Source organism: Salvelinus alpinus, chromosome 6, assembly GCF_045679555.1.
Source record: "Salvelinus alpinus chromosome 6, SLU_Salpinus.1, whole genome shotgun sequence".
In the NCBI taxonomy this organism is placed as follows: Eukaryota; Metazoa; Chordata; class Actinopteri; order Salmoniformes; family Salmonidae; genus Salvelinus; species Salvelinus alpinus.
In genome coordinates, this window is record NC_092091.1 from 6,054,774 (window position 1) to 6,072,657 (window position 17,884).

Here is a 17,884-nt window from a genome sequence, read left to right on the forward strand (position 1 = left end):
ACCAGGTATAAAGTAGTGTTCTACGTAGGGAATAGGGTGTAGATTTATTACAATGTCATGCTTTAGTGTTTGGCACAAAAATATATTAGATCTCCACCCGCCCACTTCCTGTCTGTCATCCCCCAGTTCTGTTAAGACTTCCTCTCATTGAACTGGGCCTCATTCTAAATGGTCACTTTGTATTGATAGTCCATTTTGGTCTTTACTATGGTTCTACATACAGTACCTGTATTGATAGTCCATACTGGTCTTTACTATGGTTCTACATACAGTATCTGTATTGATAGTCCATACTGGTCTTTACTATGGTTCTACATACAGTACCTGTATTGATAGTCCATACTGGTCTTTACTATGGTTCTACATACAGTACCTGTATTGATAGTCCATACTGGTCTTTACTATGGTTCTACATACAGTACCTGTATTGATAGTCCATACTGGTCTTTACTATGGTTCTACATACAGTATCTGTATTGATAGTCCATACTGGTCTTTACTATGGTTCTACATACAGGACCTGTATTGATAGTCCATACTGGTCTTTACTATGGTTCTACATACAGTATCTGTATTGATAGTCCATACTGGTCTTTACTATGGTTCTACATACAGTACCTGTATTGATAGTCCATACTGGTCTTTACTATGGTTCTACATACAGTACCTGTATTGATAGTCCATACTGGTCTTTACTATGGTTCTACATACAGTACCTGTATTGATAGTCCATACTGGTCTTTACTATGGTTCTACATACAGTACCTGTATTGATAGTCCATACAGGTCTTTACTATGGTTCTACATACAGTATCTGTATTGATAGTCCATACTGGGCTTTACTATGGTTCTACATACAGTACCTGTATTGATAGTCCATACTGGTCTTTACTATGGTTCTACATACAGTACCTGTATTGATAGTCCATACTGGTCTTTACTATGGTTCTACATACAGTATCTGTATTGATAGTCCATACTGGTCTTTACTATGGTTCTACATACAGTATCTGTATTGATAGTCCATACTGGTCTTTACTATGGTTCTACATACAGTACCTGTATTGATAGTCCATACTGGTCTTTACTATGGTTCTACATACAGTACCTGTATTGATAGTCCATACTGGTCTTTACTATGGTTCTACATACAGTACCTGTATTGATAGTCCATACTGGTCTTTACTATGGTTCTACATACAGTACCTGTATTGATAGTCCATACAGGTCTTTACTATGGTTCTACATACAGTATCTGTATTGATAGTCCATACTGGGCTTTACTATGGTTCTACATACAGTACCTGTATTGATAGTCCATACTGGTCTTTACTATGGTTCTACATACAGTACCTGTATTGATAGTCCATACTGGTCTTTACTATGGTTCTACATACAGTATCTGTATTGATAGTCCATACTGGTCTTTACTATGGTTCTACATACAGTACCTGTATTGATAGTCCATACTGGTCTTTACTATGGTTCTACATACAGTACCTGTATTGATAGTCCATACTGGTCTTTACTATGGTTCTACATACAGTATCTGTATTGATAGTCCATACTGGTCTTTACTATGGTTCTACATACAGTACCTGTATTGATAGTCCATACTGGTCTTTACTATGGTTCTACATACAGTATCTGTATTGATTTTTTATTATAGTTTTATTTTACCTTTATTTAACACAACATTGAACAACACTATAAACACACATACAGTACAACAATTACATATTATATTAAAACACAAACATCTTGACTAAAAACAGCTGGCCTAAAAACAATTACAATCTTCTATGATTATATACATCGATCAGGTGTTTAAACTCCAAGGAAACTAGATCATCACATTTTAAAATGTTCAGGAGGGAATTCCAGGACCACGGAGCTGAGTAACTAAAACTATTTCTACCATGACCTGTTCTAATGTTTGGTTCTGTTAGAAGCAAATCAGAATGGGACCGTAATTGATATTTATTTACTGACCTGACTAAAAAAGAACCGAGATAAAATGGCATTTTACCCAACATGGCCTTATAAATCAGTGTATACCAGTGTTTAAGCCTACTCAAGGTCAATGACCACCAGCCAACAGCGCTGTAGAGATCACAATGATGTGTTAGACGTTTCTGATTGGTAATGAACCTGAGGGCTGCATGATACACTGAATCAAGTGCTCTCAGGGTAGTGGCTGAGGGCTGCATGATACACTGAATCAAGTGCTCTCAGGGTAGTGGCTGAGGGCTGCATGATAAACTGAATCAAGTGCTCTCAGGGTAGTGGCTGAGGGCTGCATGATACACTGAATCAAGTGCTCTCAGGGTAGTGGCTGAGGGCTGCATGATACACTGAATCAAGTGCTCTCAGGATAGTGGCTGAGGGCTGCATGATACACTGAATCAAGGGGTCTCAGGGTAGTGGCTGAGGGCTGCATGATACACTGAATCAAGTGCTCTCAGGGTAGTGGCTGAGGGCTGCATGATACACTGAATCAAGTGCTCTCAGGGTAGTGGCTGAGGGCTGCATGATACACTGAATCAAGTGCTCTCAGGGTAGTGGCTGAGGGCTGCATGATACACTGAATCAAGTGCTCTCAGGGTAGTGGCTGAGGGCTGCATGATACACTGAATCAAGTGCTCTCAGGGTAGTGGCTGAGGGCTGCATGATACACTGAATCAAGTGCTCTCAGGGTAGTGGCTGAGGCCTGCATGATACACTGAATCAAGTGCTCTCAGGGTAGTGGTTGAGGCCTGCATATATATAACATTACTAAAATCTAAATCCGCCAGTAATGTACATCATACCAGCTCCTTCCTGGCCTCCAGAGAAAAACAAGCCTTATGCCGGTAATAAAAACCTATTTTCAGCTTGAGCGTCCTTATCAAGTTCTCTACATGAACAGTGAAGCTCAGCCTGTCATCAACCCACACACCCAAATATTTGTACACGTTGACTTGCTCTAAAAATGAACATCCGCTGTTTCATTAAGATCCCCAATGTTGTTGATATACAAAAGGAACAACAGTGGGCCCACAATAGAACCTTGCGGAACACCTGAGCACACCTCTATGGACTCAGATTTACAACCATCCTCCATTACACATTGTGTATGATTTGATAGGTAATTTATAAACCAGTCTAGATCATGACCTGTAATTCCACAACATTTTAACCTTTGCACTAACACAGCATGGTCCACGGTGTCAAAAGCCTTCGACAAATCAATAAAGACAGACACACTTGTTGTCAAGAGCACAGTGGATGTCATTTAAAACCTTCAATGTTGCTGAAACAGTGCTGTGGCCAGACCTAAAGCCTGACTGCATTCCATTAAAGAAGTTGTTTTCTTGGAGGCCTTCAGCTCCCTACTAACTAAGGACTCCAGTACCTTTGACAGTAAAGACGATGTTGATATGGGTCGATAGTTGTCAAGTAGCGAAGGATCTCCACCTTTCAGGAGAGACAGTACAGACGATGTTGATATGGGTCGATAGTTGTCAAGTAGCGAAGGATCTCCACCTTTCAGGAGAGGCAATACAGACGATGTTGATATGAGTCGATAGTTGTCAAGTACCGAAGGATCTCCACCTTTCAGGAGAGACAGTACAGACGATGTTGATATGGGTCGATAGTTGTCAAGTAGCGAAGGATCTCCACCTTTCAGGAGAGGCAGTACAGACGATGTTGATATGGGTCGATAGTTGTCAAGTAGTGAAGGATCTCCACCTTTCAGGAGAGGCAGTACAGACGATGTTGATATGGGTCGATAGTTGTCAAGTAGTGAAGGATCTCCACCTTTCAGGAGAGGCAGTACAGACGATGTTGATATGGGTCGATAGTTGTCAAGTAGCGAAGGATCTCCACCTTTCAGGAGAGGCAGTACAGACGATGTTGATATGGGTCGATAGTTGTCAAGTAGCGAAGGATCTCCACCTTTCAGGAGAGACAGTACAGACGATGTTGATATGGGTCGATAGTTGTCAAGTAGCGAAGGATCTCCACCTTTCAGGAGAGGCAGTACAGACGATGTTGATATGGGTCGATAGTTGTCAAGTAGTGAAGGATCTCCACCTTTCAGGAGAGACAGTACAGACGATGTTGATATGGGTCGATAGTTGTCAAGTAGCGAAGGATCTCCACCTTTCAGGAGAGGCAGTACAGACGATGTTGATATGGGTCGGTAGTTGTCAAGTAGCGAAGGATCTCCACCTTTCAGGAGAGGCAGTACAGACGATGTTGATATGGGTCGATAGTTGTCAAGTAGCGAAGGATCTCCACCTTTCAGGAGAGACAGCACAAAAGCAGATTTACATAACTTGGGGATTTCCTTCACGTCAAGCGTGAGGTTAGAAATATAGGGGAGAGCAATGATGTCTGCAGCCAGGTGTAGGAAGCGGGGGTCTAGTTCATCAGGGACAGGGGATTTTGTTCTATCAATTTATTTCAGGGCTTTACACACTTCTGAAACAGAGAAGGATGAGAAGGAGAACCTGGTGACGGAGTGTACAGTGGTGTCAGGGATGAGAAGGAGAACCTGGTGAAGGAGTGTACAGGGGTGTCAGGGATGAGAAGGAGAACCTGGTGAAGGAGTCCACAGGGGTGTCAGGGATGAGAATGAGAACCTGGTGAAGGAGTGTACAGGGGTGTCAGGGATGAGGAGAACCTGGTGAAGGAGTCCACAGGGGTGTCAGGGATGAGAAGGAGAACCTGGTGAAGGAGTGTACAGGGGTGTCAGGGATGAGAAGGAGAACCTGGTGAAGGAGAGCACAGGGGTGTCAGGGATGAGAAGGAGAACCTGGTGAAGGAGTGCACAGGGGTGTCAGGGATGAGAAGGAGAACCTGGTGAAGGAGTGTACAGGGGTGACAGGGATGAGAAGGAGAACCTGGTGAAGGAGTGCACAGGGGTGTCAGGGATAAGATGGAGAACCTGGTGAAGGAGTGTACAGGGGTGTCAGGGATGAGAAGGAGAACCTGGTGAAGGAGAGCACAGGGGTGTCAGGGATGAGAAGGAGAACCTGGTGAAGGAGTGTACAGGGGTGTCAGGGATGAGAAGGAGAACCTGGTGAATGAGTGCACAGGGGTGTCAGGGATGAGAAGGAGAACCTGGTGAAGGAGTGTACAGGGGTGTCAGGGATGAGAAGGAGAACCTGGTGAAGGAGTGTACAGGGGTGTCAGGGATGAGAAGGAGAACCTGGTGAAGGAGTCCACAGGGGTGTCAGGGATGAGAAGGAGAACCTGGTGAAGGAGTGTACAGGGGTGTCAGGGATGAGAAGGAGAACCTGGTGAATGAGTGCACAGGGGTGTCAGGGATAAGATGGAGAACCTGGTGAAGGAGTGCACAGGGGTGTCAGGGATGAGAAGGAGAACCTGGTGAAGGAGTGTACAGGGGTGTCAGGGATGAGAAGGAGAACCTGGTGAAGGAGTGTACAGGGGTGTCAGGGATGAGAAGGAGAACCTGGTGAAGGAGTGTACAGGGGTGTCAGGGATGAGAAGGATAACCTGGTGAAGGAGTGTACAGGGGTGTCAGGGATGAGAAGGATAACCTGGTGAAGGAGTGTACAGGGGTGTCAGGGAGGAGAAGGAGAACCTGGTAAAGGAGTGTACAGGGGTCTCAGGGATGAGAAGGAGAACCTGGTGAAGGAGTGTGCAGGGGTCTCAGGTAAATCCACAGCGGGGGTTTAACATTTTTAAATAAAGTGCCTGCATCTATAAAATGCTGATTCAAGGCTTTCAGAATGGAGCTTCTCTCAGTTACAACCTGAGTGTCGACCAACAATAGTTTGGGAAGCTGTGAATCTTCTGTTCACTCCAAACCTTTCACTACTTGTCAAAATGTGGAGGGATTATTTAAATGATCTGTAGTAGATTTCAGGGAGTGGTCTGCTTTCACTTTTCAGATCATAATGATCTGTAGTAGATTTCAGGGAGTGGTCTGCTTTCACTTTTCAGATCATAATGATCTGTAGTAGATTTCAGGGAGTGGTCTGCTTTCACTTTTCAGATCATAATGATCTGTAGTAGATTTCAGGTAGTGGTCTGCTTTCACTTTTCAGATCATAATGATCTGTAGTAGATTTCAGGGAGTGGTCTGCTGTCACTTTTCAGATCATAATGATCTCTAGTAGATTTCAGGTAGTGGTCTGCGTTCACTTTTCAGATCATAATGATCTGTAGTAGATTTCAGGGAGTGGTCTGCTTTCACTTTTCAGATCATAATGATCTGTATTAGATTTCAGGTAGTGGTCTGCTTTCACTTTTCAGATCATAATGATCTGTAGTAGATTTCAGGTAGTGGTCTGCTTTCACTTTTCAGATCATAATGATCTGTAGTAGATTTCAGGGAGTGGTCTGCTGTCACTTTTCAGATCATAATGATCTGTAGTAGATTTCAGGTAGTGGTCTGCTTTCACTTTTCAGATCATAATGACCTGTAGTAGATTTCAGGGAGTGGTCTGCTTTCACTTTTCAGATCATAATGATCTGTAGTAGATTTCAGGTAGTGGTCTGCTTTCACTTTTCAGATCATAATGATCTGTAGTAGATTTCAGGGAGTGGTCTGCTTTCACTTGTCAGATCATAATGATCTGTAGTAGATTTCAGGTAGTGGTCTGCTTTCACTTTTCAGATCATAATGATCTGTAGTAGATTTCAGGGAGTGGTCTGCTTTCACTTTTCAGATCATAGTGATCTGTAGTAGATTTCAGGTAGTGGTCTGCTGTCACTTTTCAGATCATAGTGATCTGTAGTAGATTTCAGGGAGTGGTCTGCTTTCACTTTTCAGATCATAGTGATCTGTAGTAGATTTCAGGGAGTGGTCTGCTTTCACTTTTCAGATCATAGTGATCTGTAGTAGATTTCAGGTAGTGGTCTGCTGTCACTTTTCAGATCATAATGATCTGTAGTAGATTTCAGGGAGTGGTCTGCTTTCACTTTTCAGATACAACAATATTTAAACAGGAGCAGATGGTCCATAACAACAAGATACAACAATATTTAAACAGGAGCAGATGGTCTATAACAACAAGACACAACAATATTTAAACAGGAGCAGATGGTCTGTAACAACAAGATACAACAATATGTAAACAGGAGCCAAGGTTAAGGTTCAACCACAGATATTCAACTTGCTGAGGTTTAGTAGAAGTCAGACCGCTGAGAACTTGTGTTTTACGTAAACAGCAACACCACCACCCTTAGATTTACCATCTGCACCTAAAACATTGTAACCATTTATGCCAATATGTTAGTCTGCAATAGATTTTTGGAGGCAGGTTTCAGAAAGCATAAATACATCAGAGTCGTCAGTTTGATCCATATATCCACAACATGAAGCTTCAGCAGCAGACTTCTTACATTCATACGCAGAAACTTCCGCTCTGACTACTTAATTGGGCAGGGGGAAGAATGTCAGGACCTGGGTCAGATTGCACATTTCCAGACAGTAGAAGCAGCAAGATAATGGCCAGTCTAGATCGCATAAATCTCACGTGCATTCACAGAGCAAGCGTGTGGTTTCTCCCAAAACTTGAGGGAGAAAGTCATATTTTTCCTCATTCACAGAGCAAGCGTGTGGTTTCTCCCAAAACTCGAGGGAGAAACAGTATATTTTTCCTCATTCACAGAGCAAGCGTGTAGTTTCTCCCAAAACTTGAGGGAGAAAGTCATATTTTTCCTCATTCACAGAGCAAGCGTGTGGTTTCTCCCAAAACTCGAGGGAGAAACAGTCATATATTTCCTCATTCACAGAGCAAGCGTTTAGTTTCTCCCAAAACTCGAAGGAGAAACAGTATATTTTTCCTCATTCACAGAGCAGGCGTGTGGTTTCTCCCACACCTTTGAACAACAGCAACATGTTCCTCTATGGCCTCATCTTTGACCTGAGAGAAACACAGCATCAATCTAAGACATGTAGCCAAACAAATGCTGAACCCTCATTAAAACTTCTTAGGGATAGGGGGCGACATTTTCACTTTTGGATGAATTGGTGCCCAAGTTAAACGGCCTCGTACTCTGTCCTAGATCATATGATATGCATAGTATTATTACTATTGTATAGAAAACAATCTGAAGTTTCTAAAACTGTTTGAATTATATATGTGAGTAAAACAGAACTCATATGGCAGGCAAACTTCCAAACAGGAAGTGAAAATTCTGGATATGGGTCGCTGTGAAAGGCATCGCCTATTTAAATGTCTTATATTTATGGATCTGTATGCACTTCATACGCCTTCCACTGGATGTCAACAGGCAGTAGAACGTGGAATGAAGAGTCTAGCCTGATGTGGGACCGAATGAGAGCCTTTGGAGTGACAGGTCAGGCATATTGCCAGTTCTTGGCCACACACACTGGGAATGTTATGTCCTTGTCTGCAATGAGTTATGAATACATGAAGAAATGCTCCGTCTGGGACGTTATTGGATATATTTGTGAAAAACATCCTGAAGATTGATTCTCAACTGAGTTTGACCAGTTTATTCGATTTGTAATATCACTTTTTGAAGTTTTCGTTCATTAGCGTAAATTTGGATGGACACGTGAACTACACATGCTAGCCAAAGTTGCTAATTCGACAGAAGTAATGGACATTATAAACCAAAAAAACTATTTATTGTGGAACTAGGATTCCTGGCACTGCATTCTGATGAAAGTTCATCAAAGGTAAGGGAATATTTATGATGTAATTTCGTATTTCTGTTGACTCCAACATGGCGGAGAATGGCTGAGCGCTGTCTCAGATTATTGCATGCTGTGCTTTTTACTAAAGTTATTTTTTAAATCTAACACAGCAGTTGCATTAAGAACCAGTGTATCTGTAATTATATGTTAAACATGTATCTTTCATCAAAGTTTTATGATGAGTTTTTCTGTTAGATTACGTGGCTCTCTAAAATTTCTCCGGATATTTTGGAGCCATTTCTGAACATGGCACCAATGTAAAACCACGATTTGTGGCTATAAATATGCACATTATCGAACAAAACATAAATGTATTGTATAACATGATGTCATATGACTGTCATCTGATGAAGTTGTTCAAAGGTTAGTGATTAATTTTATCTCTATTTGTGGGTTTTGTGAAAGCTATCTTTGCTGTGAAAAAATGGCTGTGTGTTTTTGGATATGGTGGTGAGCTAACATAAATATATGTTGTGTTTTCGCTGTAAAACATTTAAAAAATCAGACATGTTGGCTGGATTCACAAGATGTTTATCTTTCATTTGCTGTATTGGACTTGTAATGTGTGAAAGTTAAATATTTCTAAAAATATATTTTTTGAATTTCGCTGTAAAGGTTAAATGAGCTATGTCTTCAAATATTTTTTTTCCCTAAATATTAATACAAACATAGCAACAATCACTGATCAAACAGCAGATCAGTAAACAAGTCAGGTAAGTGTGATGTTGGTGAGCAAAGCTCCGCGGAGAGAGAGAGTGGAGAGGGTACCTGTACCAGACTGGGAGAGAGAGAGTGGAGAGGACACCTGTACCAGAGCAGGAGAGGTCACCTGTACCAGACTGGGAGAGACAGACCAGAGCAGGAGAGGTCACCTGTATCAGACTGGGAGAGACAGACCAGAGCAGGAGAGGTCACCTGTATCAGACTGGGAGAGACAGACCAGAGCAGGAGAGGACACCTGTACCCGACTGGGAGAGACAGACCAGAGCAGGAGAGGACACCTGTACCAGACTGGGAGAGACAGACCAGAGCAGGAGAGGACACCTGTACCAGACTGGGAGAGACAGACCAGAGCAGGAGAGGACACCTGTACCAGACTGGGAGAGACAGACCAGAGCAGGAGAGGACACCTGTACCAGACTGGGAGAGACAGACCAGAGCAGGAGAGGACACCTGTACCAGACTGGGAGAGACAGACCAGAGCAGGAGAGGACACCTGTACCAGACTGGGAGAGACAGACCAGAGCAGGCGGGGACACCTGTACCAGACTGGGAGAGACAGACCAGAGCAGGAGAGGACACCTGTACAAGACTGGGAGAGACAGACCAGGGCAGGCGGGGACACCTGTACCAGACTGGGAGAGACAGACCAGAGCAGGAGAGGACACCTGTACCAGACTGGGAGAGACAGACCAGGGCAGGCGGGGACACCTGTACCAGACTGGGAGAGACAGACCAGAGCAGGAGAGGACACCTGTACCAGACTGGGAGAGACAGATCAGAGCAGGAGAGGAGACCTGTACCAGACTGGGAGAGAGAGACCAGAGCAGGAGAGGACACCTGTACCAGACTGGGAGAGACAGACCAGAGCAGGAGAGGACACCTGTACCAGACTGGGAGAGACAGACCAGGGCAGGAGGGGAGCAGTGTACCAGGTAACAGGGGATGTGAGAGTGTCCAGAGATGAGTCTTTCCTTGGAGCGGGAACACAGAGCACAACTAGGACAGCATCACACTTTCTGCTCTACACAAACTACAGGACCAATCAAAAGCTGGGACACACCTGACATAGACAATCAGGTGAGAACACATGATAGTCCCACTGAGGTCACTGGGACACACCTGACATAGACAATCAGGTGAGAACACATGATAGTCCCACTGAGCTCACTGGGACACACCTGACATAGACAATCAGGTGAGAACACATGATAGTCCCACTGAGCTCACTGGGACACACCTGACATAGACAATCAGGTGAGAACACATGATAGTCCCACTGAGCTCACTGGGACACACCTGACATAGACAATCAGGTGAGAACACATGATAGTCCCACTGAGCTCACTGGGACACACCTGACATAGACAATCAGGTGAGAACATGACAGTCCCACTGAGCTCACTGGGACACACCTGACATAGACAATCAGGTGAGAACAGTCCCACTGAGCTCAAACCAGATGGGATGGCGTATCGCTGCAGAATACTGTGGTAGACATGCTGGTTAAGTGTGCCTTGAATTCTAAATACATCATAGACAGTGTCACCAGCAAAGCACCCCCACACCATCACACCACCTCTTATCAACTGAATGTGTATTTTTCACCGTGAAGCATGGAAGAGGAGGTTGGATGGTGCTTTGCTGGTGAAACTGTCAGGAATTAATTTAGAATTCAAGGCACACTTAACCAGCATGGCTACCACAGCGATCTGCAGTGATACGCCATCTCATCTGGTCTGAGCAGGAGTATCATTTGTTTTTCAGCAGGACAATGACCCAACACACCTCCAGGCTGTGTAAGGGCTATTTGACCAAGAAGGAGAGTGATGGAGTGCTGCATCAGATGACCTGGCCTCCACTTGATTTGTTTAACACGTTGTTGGTTACTACATGATTCCATATGTGTTATTTCATAGTTTTGATGTCTTCACTATTATTCTACAATGTAGAAAATAGTAAAAATAAAGAAAAACCCTTGAATGAGTAGATGTGTCCAAACTTTTGACTGGTCCTGTATGTTAAGGGGATGGTTCACCCCAATAGAAAGGTTCATACCTCTAAATACCATCTTATTAGATGGAGCCATTTCCCCCCATTAGTTTGGGATTCAGACCTGCAGTCATCTTGATTTCAGACACTTTGGAGAAGTGTTCCACAGGCAGTAAATCTATTGTAGAATAAATGGAACCTGGATCCATTTCATTCTATTAACATGGTTTATGTGTTATAGCAGTAATGGGGTTAAACTGATATTAAAATGACAACTCCATAGGTGGTACCAGGTCAGGGGAGTTCATCTCTGCTCCCAGCATCCCTGGGACAGTACTGATCAACATAGCTGACCTGATGCAGAGGTGGACCAGTGATGTTTTCCTCTCAGTGGTGAGACTTGCCCTTCCATTTGACACACCTTTACCTGATGAGATCATACAAGACGTTACAGGCTTATTGCACGTGGAAACAGACCTGCGTTAAAATAATGTTGAATATTTAATAAGCAGTGGTTGAATGAGTTTGTTGTAATGGAACAAATAGAAAAGTCCTAAAAGTACAAACAAACCCCGCCCACCTGGAGGGCTAAAGGAAATGCTCAAATTATTTGTAAGATTTCAAATAGTATTTGAATCCAGGGTCGTATTCGTTAGAGAACACTGTAGCAAAACATTTAGCAACATAATTATTTTAGTTCAGTTAGTCCCTCCCTGTTTCAGTTCATTTTCTTCAGTTTGGTGCCTCGTGGATATGATTCAGGTCTCCGTGGAAACATCAATGTAAATTCACCTTTGATTTTTACTCCTCACTTTCCCTTTCAGGTCCATAGGGTTTTACTGCCCCCTGCTGGAGACTGGAGCACACTGCAGTCCCTTTCAGGTCCATAGGGTTTTACTGCCCCCTGCTGGAGACTGGAGCACACTGCAGTCCCTTTCAGGTCCATAGGGTTTTACTGTCCCCTGCTGGAGACTGGAGCACACTGCAGTCCCTTTCAGGTCCATAGGGTTTTACTGCCCCCTGCTGGAGACTGGAGCACACTGCAGTCCCTTTCAGGTCCATAGGGTTTTACTGCCCCCTGCTGGAGACTGGAGCACACTGCAGTCCCTGGCTTTCTTTGTGCAGCCGGATGATGAGGCCCTCATCAATACAGGTACTGTATGTAGAACCATAGTAAAGACCAGTATGGACTATCAATACAGATACTGTATGTAGAACCATAGTAAAGCCCAGTATGGACTATCAATACAGGTACTGTATGTAGAACCATAGTAAAGACCAGTATGGACTATCAATACAAAGTGACCATTTAGAATGAGGCCCAGTTCAATGAGAGGAAGTCTTAACAGAACTGGGGGATGACAGACAGGAAGTGGGGGGGTGGAGATCTAATATATTTTTGTGCCAAACACTAAAGCATGATATTGTAATAAATCTACACCCTATTCCCTACGTAGAACACTACTTTAGACCTGGTCAGAAGCACCGTAGGGAATAGGGAACCATTTGGAACAGAGACAGTAATTCCCCTGAACATCTTCCTCTTCCTCATCTGGTTTCTTGAACAGCCCTTCACTCCTCCCCTCTTCCTCCCCTCCTCCCTTTTCATTCTATTCTATCAGCCACACCACTAGCTCACCTCCACACAATATATTTACAAGTTAAAGACACACCTTGGAATAAATAACAAAGGAAAACTATTACTAGATGAAGTTTAGTGTTTTTTATTATTTCCCATCACCATAAATCATATTTAATCACTGAACAGTAGCAGACCTAACTTCATCTGTTCCTGACTCTGGATAGTGGATTAAAAAGACCATCAATCTCCAATGATATTAAAGTACTATTCTGAACATTACTGATATACTGAGTGGCAAGTCAAGATATCTGCTATTTTATTGTTTGGTCAATAGCACCACCTGCTGGACAGGTTTAATGTTGCTGGACTGAGCAGTATGGGAGGATGAAAGATGACACATTTAGGGCCGGTTTCCTGGACATCTACATTGAACATACTTTTTAGTCCAGGCCTAGGATTAATCTGTGTCTGGGAAACCAGTCCATATAGTTTAGTAGAAAGTAAGTGATACCAGCTTGTAGTGGGCTGACTAGTCCTGAATTGTCCTTTAGTTCCTGGACCATTTTCCATGCAGCTCCAGGTGACAGAGAACACATCAATTAGGACCAACAAGCTGATCAATGATACTGAGGAGAATTACATAGAGACAGAGAACCAACTGAGAAAACATATCAATGGTTCTGAATGACAACCAATATACATCAACACCAGACATCAGGATTCATGGAAATGTACAAGATTAAAACATTGCAATTACAAAAATGTGAATACATTTAATTTTAAATCATAACAAATCAGTTTACCAGCTCAGCAGAACCTGACATCATTTTAATTCATAACATCTTCTGAAGATCAAATCAGTTAAATCATTGTAGATAAAACAGAGCAGAATGAATCATCACATCTGGGGACCATCACCACCAGCATGACTAGTATCTATGTGGACCCTACTACAGTTTAACCAGCTCAGCTATAGACTACACCAGCATGACTAGTATCTATGTGGACTCTACTACAGTTTAACCAGCTCAGCTATAGACTACACCAGCATGACTAGTATCTATGTGGACCCTACTACAGTTTAACCAGCTCAGCTATAGACTACACCAGCATGACTAGTATCTATGTGGACTCTACTACAGTTTAACCAGCTCAGCTATAGACTACACCAGCATGACTAGTATCTATGTGGACCCTACTACAGTTTAACCAGCTCAGCTATAGACTACACCAGCATGACTAGTATCTATGTGGACCCTACTACAGTTTAACCAGCTCAGCTATAGACTACACCAGCATGACTAGTATCTATGTGGACCCTACTACAGTTTAACCAGCTCAGCTATAGACTACACCAGCATGACTAGTATCTATGTGGACCCTACTACAGTTTAACCAGCTCAGCTATAGACTACACCAGCATGACTAGTATCTATGTGGACCCTACTACAGTTTAACCAGCTCAGCTATAGACTACACCAGCATGACTAGTATCTATGTGGACCCTACTACAGTTTAACCAGCTCAGCTATAGACTACACCAGCATGACTAGTATCTATGTGGACCCTACTACAGTTTAACCAGCTCAGCTATAGACTACACCAGCATGACTAGTATCTATGTGGACTCTACTACAGTTTAACCAGCTCAGCTATAGACTACACCAGCATGACTAGTCTCTATGTGGACCCTACTACAGTTTAACCAGCTCAGCTATAGACTACACCAGCATGACTAGTATCTATGTGGACCCTACTACAGTTTAACCAGCTCAGCTATAGACTACACCAGCATGACTAGTATCTATGTGGACCCTACAACAGTTTAACCAGCTCAGCTATAGACTACACCAGCATGACTAGTATCTATGTGGACACTACTACAGTTTAACCAGCTCAGCTATAGACTACACCAGCATGACTAGTATCTATGTGGACACTACTACAGTTTAACCAGCTCAGCTATAGACTACACCAGCATGACTAGTATCTATGTGGACCCTACTACAGTTTAACCAGCTCAGCTATAGACTACACCAGCATGACTAGTATCTATGTGGACCCTACAACAGTTTAACCAGCTCAGCTATAGACTACACCAGCATGACTAGTATCTATGTGGACCCTACTACAGTTTAACCAGCTCAGCTATAGACTACACCAGCATGACTAGTATCTATGTGGACCCTACTACAGTTTAACCAGCTCAGCTATAGACTACACCAGCATGACTAGTATCTATGTGGACCCTACTACAGTTTAACCAGCTCAGCTATAGACTACACCAGCATGACTAGTATCTATGTGGACCCTACTACAGTTTAACCAGCTCAGCTATAGACTACACCAGCATGACTAGTATCTATGTGGACCCTACTACAGTTTAACCAGCTCAGCTATAGACTACACCAGCATGACTAGTATCTATGTGGACCCTACTACAGTTTAACCAGCTCAGCTATAGACTACACCAGCATGACTAGTATCTATGTGGACCCTACTACAGTTTAATCAGCTCAGCTATAGACTACACCAGCATGACTAGTATCTATGTGGACCCTACTACAGTTTAACCAGCTCAGCTATAGACTACACCAGCATGACTAGTATCTATGTGGACCCTACTACAGTTTAACCAGCTCAGCTATAGACTACACCAGCATGACTAGTATCTATGTGGACCCTACTACAGTTTAACCAGCTCAGCTATAGACTACACCAGCATGACTAGTATCTATGTGGACCCTACTACAGTTTAACCAGCTCAGCTATAGACTACACCAGCATGACTAGTATCTATGTGGACCCTACTACAGTTTAACCAGCTCAGCTATAGACTACACCAGCATGACTAGTATCTATGTGGACCCTACTACAGTTTAACCAGCTCAGCTATAGACTACACCAGCATAACTAGTATCTATGTGGACCCTACTACAGTTTAACCAGCTCAGCTATAGACTACACCAGCATGACTAGTATCTATGTGGACCCTACTACAGTTTAACCAGCTCAGCTATAGACTACACCAGCATGACTAGTATCTATGTGGACACTACTACAGTTTAACCAGCTCAGCTATAGACTACACCAGCATGACTAGTATCTATGTGGACCCTACTACAGTTTAACCAGCTCAGCTATAGACTACACCAGCATGACTAGTATCTATGTGGACCCTACTACAGTTTAACCAGCTCAGCTATAGACTACACCAGCATGACTAGTATCTATGTGGACTCTACTACAGTTTAACCAGCTCAGCTATAGACTACACCAGCATGACTAGTCTCTATGTGGACCCTACTACAGTTTAACCAGCTCAGCTATAGACTACACCAGCATGACTAGTATCTATGTGGACTCTACTACAGTTTAACCAGCTCAGCTATAGACTACACCAGCATGACTAGTCTCTATGTGGACCCTACTACAGTTTAACCAGCTCAGCTATAGACTACACCAGCATGACTAGTATCTATGTGGACCCTACTACAGTTTAACCAGCTCAGCTATAGACTACACCAGCATGACTAGTATCTATGTGGACCCTACAACAGTTTAACCAGCTCAGCTATAGACTACACCAGCATGACTAGTATCTATGTGGACCCTACTACAGTTTAACCAGCTCAGCTATAGACTACACCAGCATGACTAGTATCTATGTGGACACTACTACAGTTTAACCAGCTCAGCTATAGACTACACCAGCATGACTAGTATCTATGTGGACACTACTACAGTTTAACCAGCTCAGCTATAGACTACACCAGCATGACTAGTATCTATGTGGACCCTACTACAGTTTAACCAGCTCAGCTATAGACTACACCAGCATGACTAGTATCTATGTGGACCCTACTACAGTTTAACCAGCTCAGCTATAGACTACACCAGCATGACTAGTATCTATGTGGACCCTACTACAGTTTAACCAGCTCACCTATAGACTACACCAGCATGACTAGTATCTATGTGGACCCTACTACAGTTTAACCAGCTCAGCTATAGACTACACCAGCATGACTAGTATCTATGTGGACCCTACTACAGTTTAACCAGCTCAGCTATAGACTACACCAGCATGACTAGTATCTATGTGGACCCTACTACAGTTTAACCAGCTCAGCTATAGACTACACCAGCATGACTAGTATCTATGTGGACCCTACTACAGTTTAACCAGCTCAGCTATAGACTACACCAGCATGACTAGTATCTATGTGGACCCTACTACAGTTTAACCAGCTCAGCTATAGACTACACCAGCATGACTAGTATCTATGTGGACCCTACTACAGTTTAACCAGCTCAGCTATAGACTACACCAGCATGACTAGTATCTATGTGGACCCTACTACAGTTTAATCAGCTCAGCTATAGACTACACCAGCATGACTAGTATCTATGTGGACCCTACTACAGTTTAACCAGCTCAGCTATAGACTACACCAGCATGACTAGTATCTATGTGGACCCTACTACAGTTTAACCAGCTCAGCTATAGACTACACCAGCATGACTAGTATCTATGTGGACCCTACTACAGTTTAACCAGCTCAGCTATAGACTACACCAGCATGACTAGTATCTATGTGGACCCTACTACAGTTTAACCAGCTCAGCTATAGACTACACCAGCATGACTAGTATCTATGTGGACCCTACTACAGTTTAACCAGCTCAGCTATAGACTACACCAGCATGACTAGTATCTATGTGGACCCTACTACAGTTTAACCAGCTCAGCTATAGACTACACCAGCATGACTAGTATCTATGTGGACCCTACTACAGTTTAACCAGCTCAGCTATTGACTACACCAGCATGACTAGTATCTATGTGGACCCTACTACAGTTTAACCAGCTCAGCTATAGACTACACCAGCATGACTAGTATCTA

At 43.2% G+C, this 17,884-nt stretch overlaps 1 long non-coding RNA gene across 1 annotated transcript; it reads right to left on the reverse strand.

The window, feature by feature from the left end:
• Positions 1–11,471: 11,471 nt before the first annotated feature.
• Positions 11,472–13,036, reverse strand: LOC139577489 (uncharacterized). The gene is made up of 2 exons (XR_011675313.1): positions 12,188–13,036; positions 11,472–11,822 (listed from the first exon to the last, which is right to left on the reverse strand). It is a non-coding gene; the product is annotated as an uncharacterized lncRNA (long non-coding RNA).
• Positions 13,037–17,884: the final 4,848 nt, after the last annotated feature.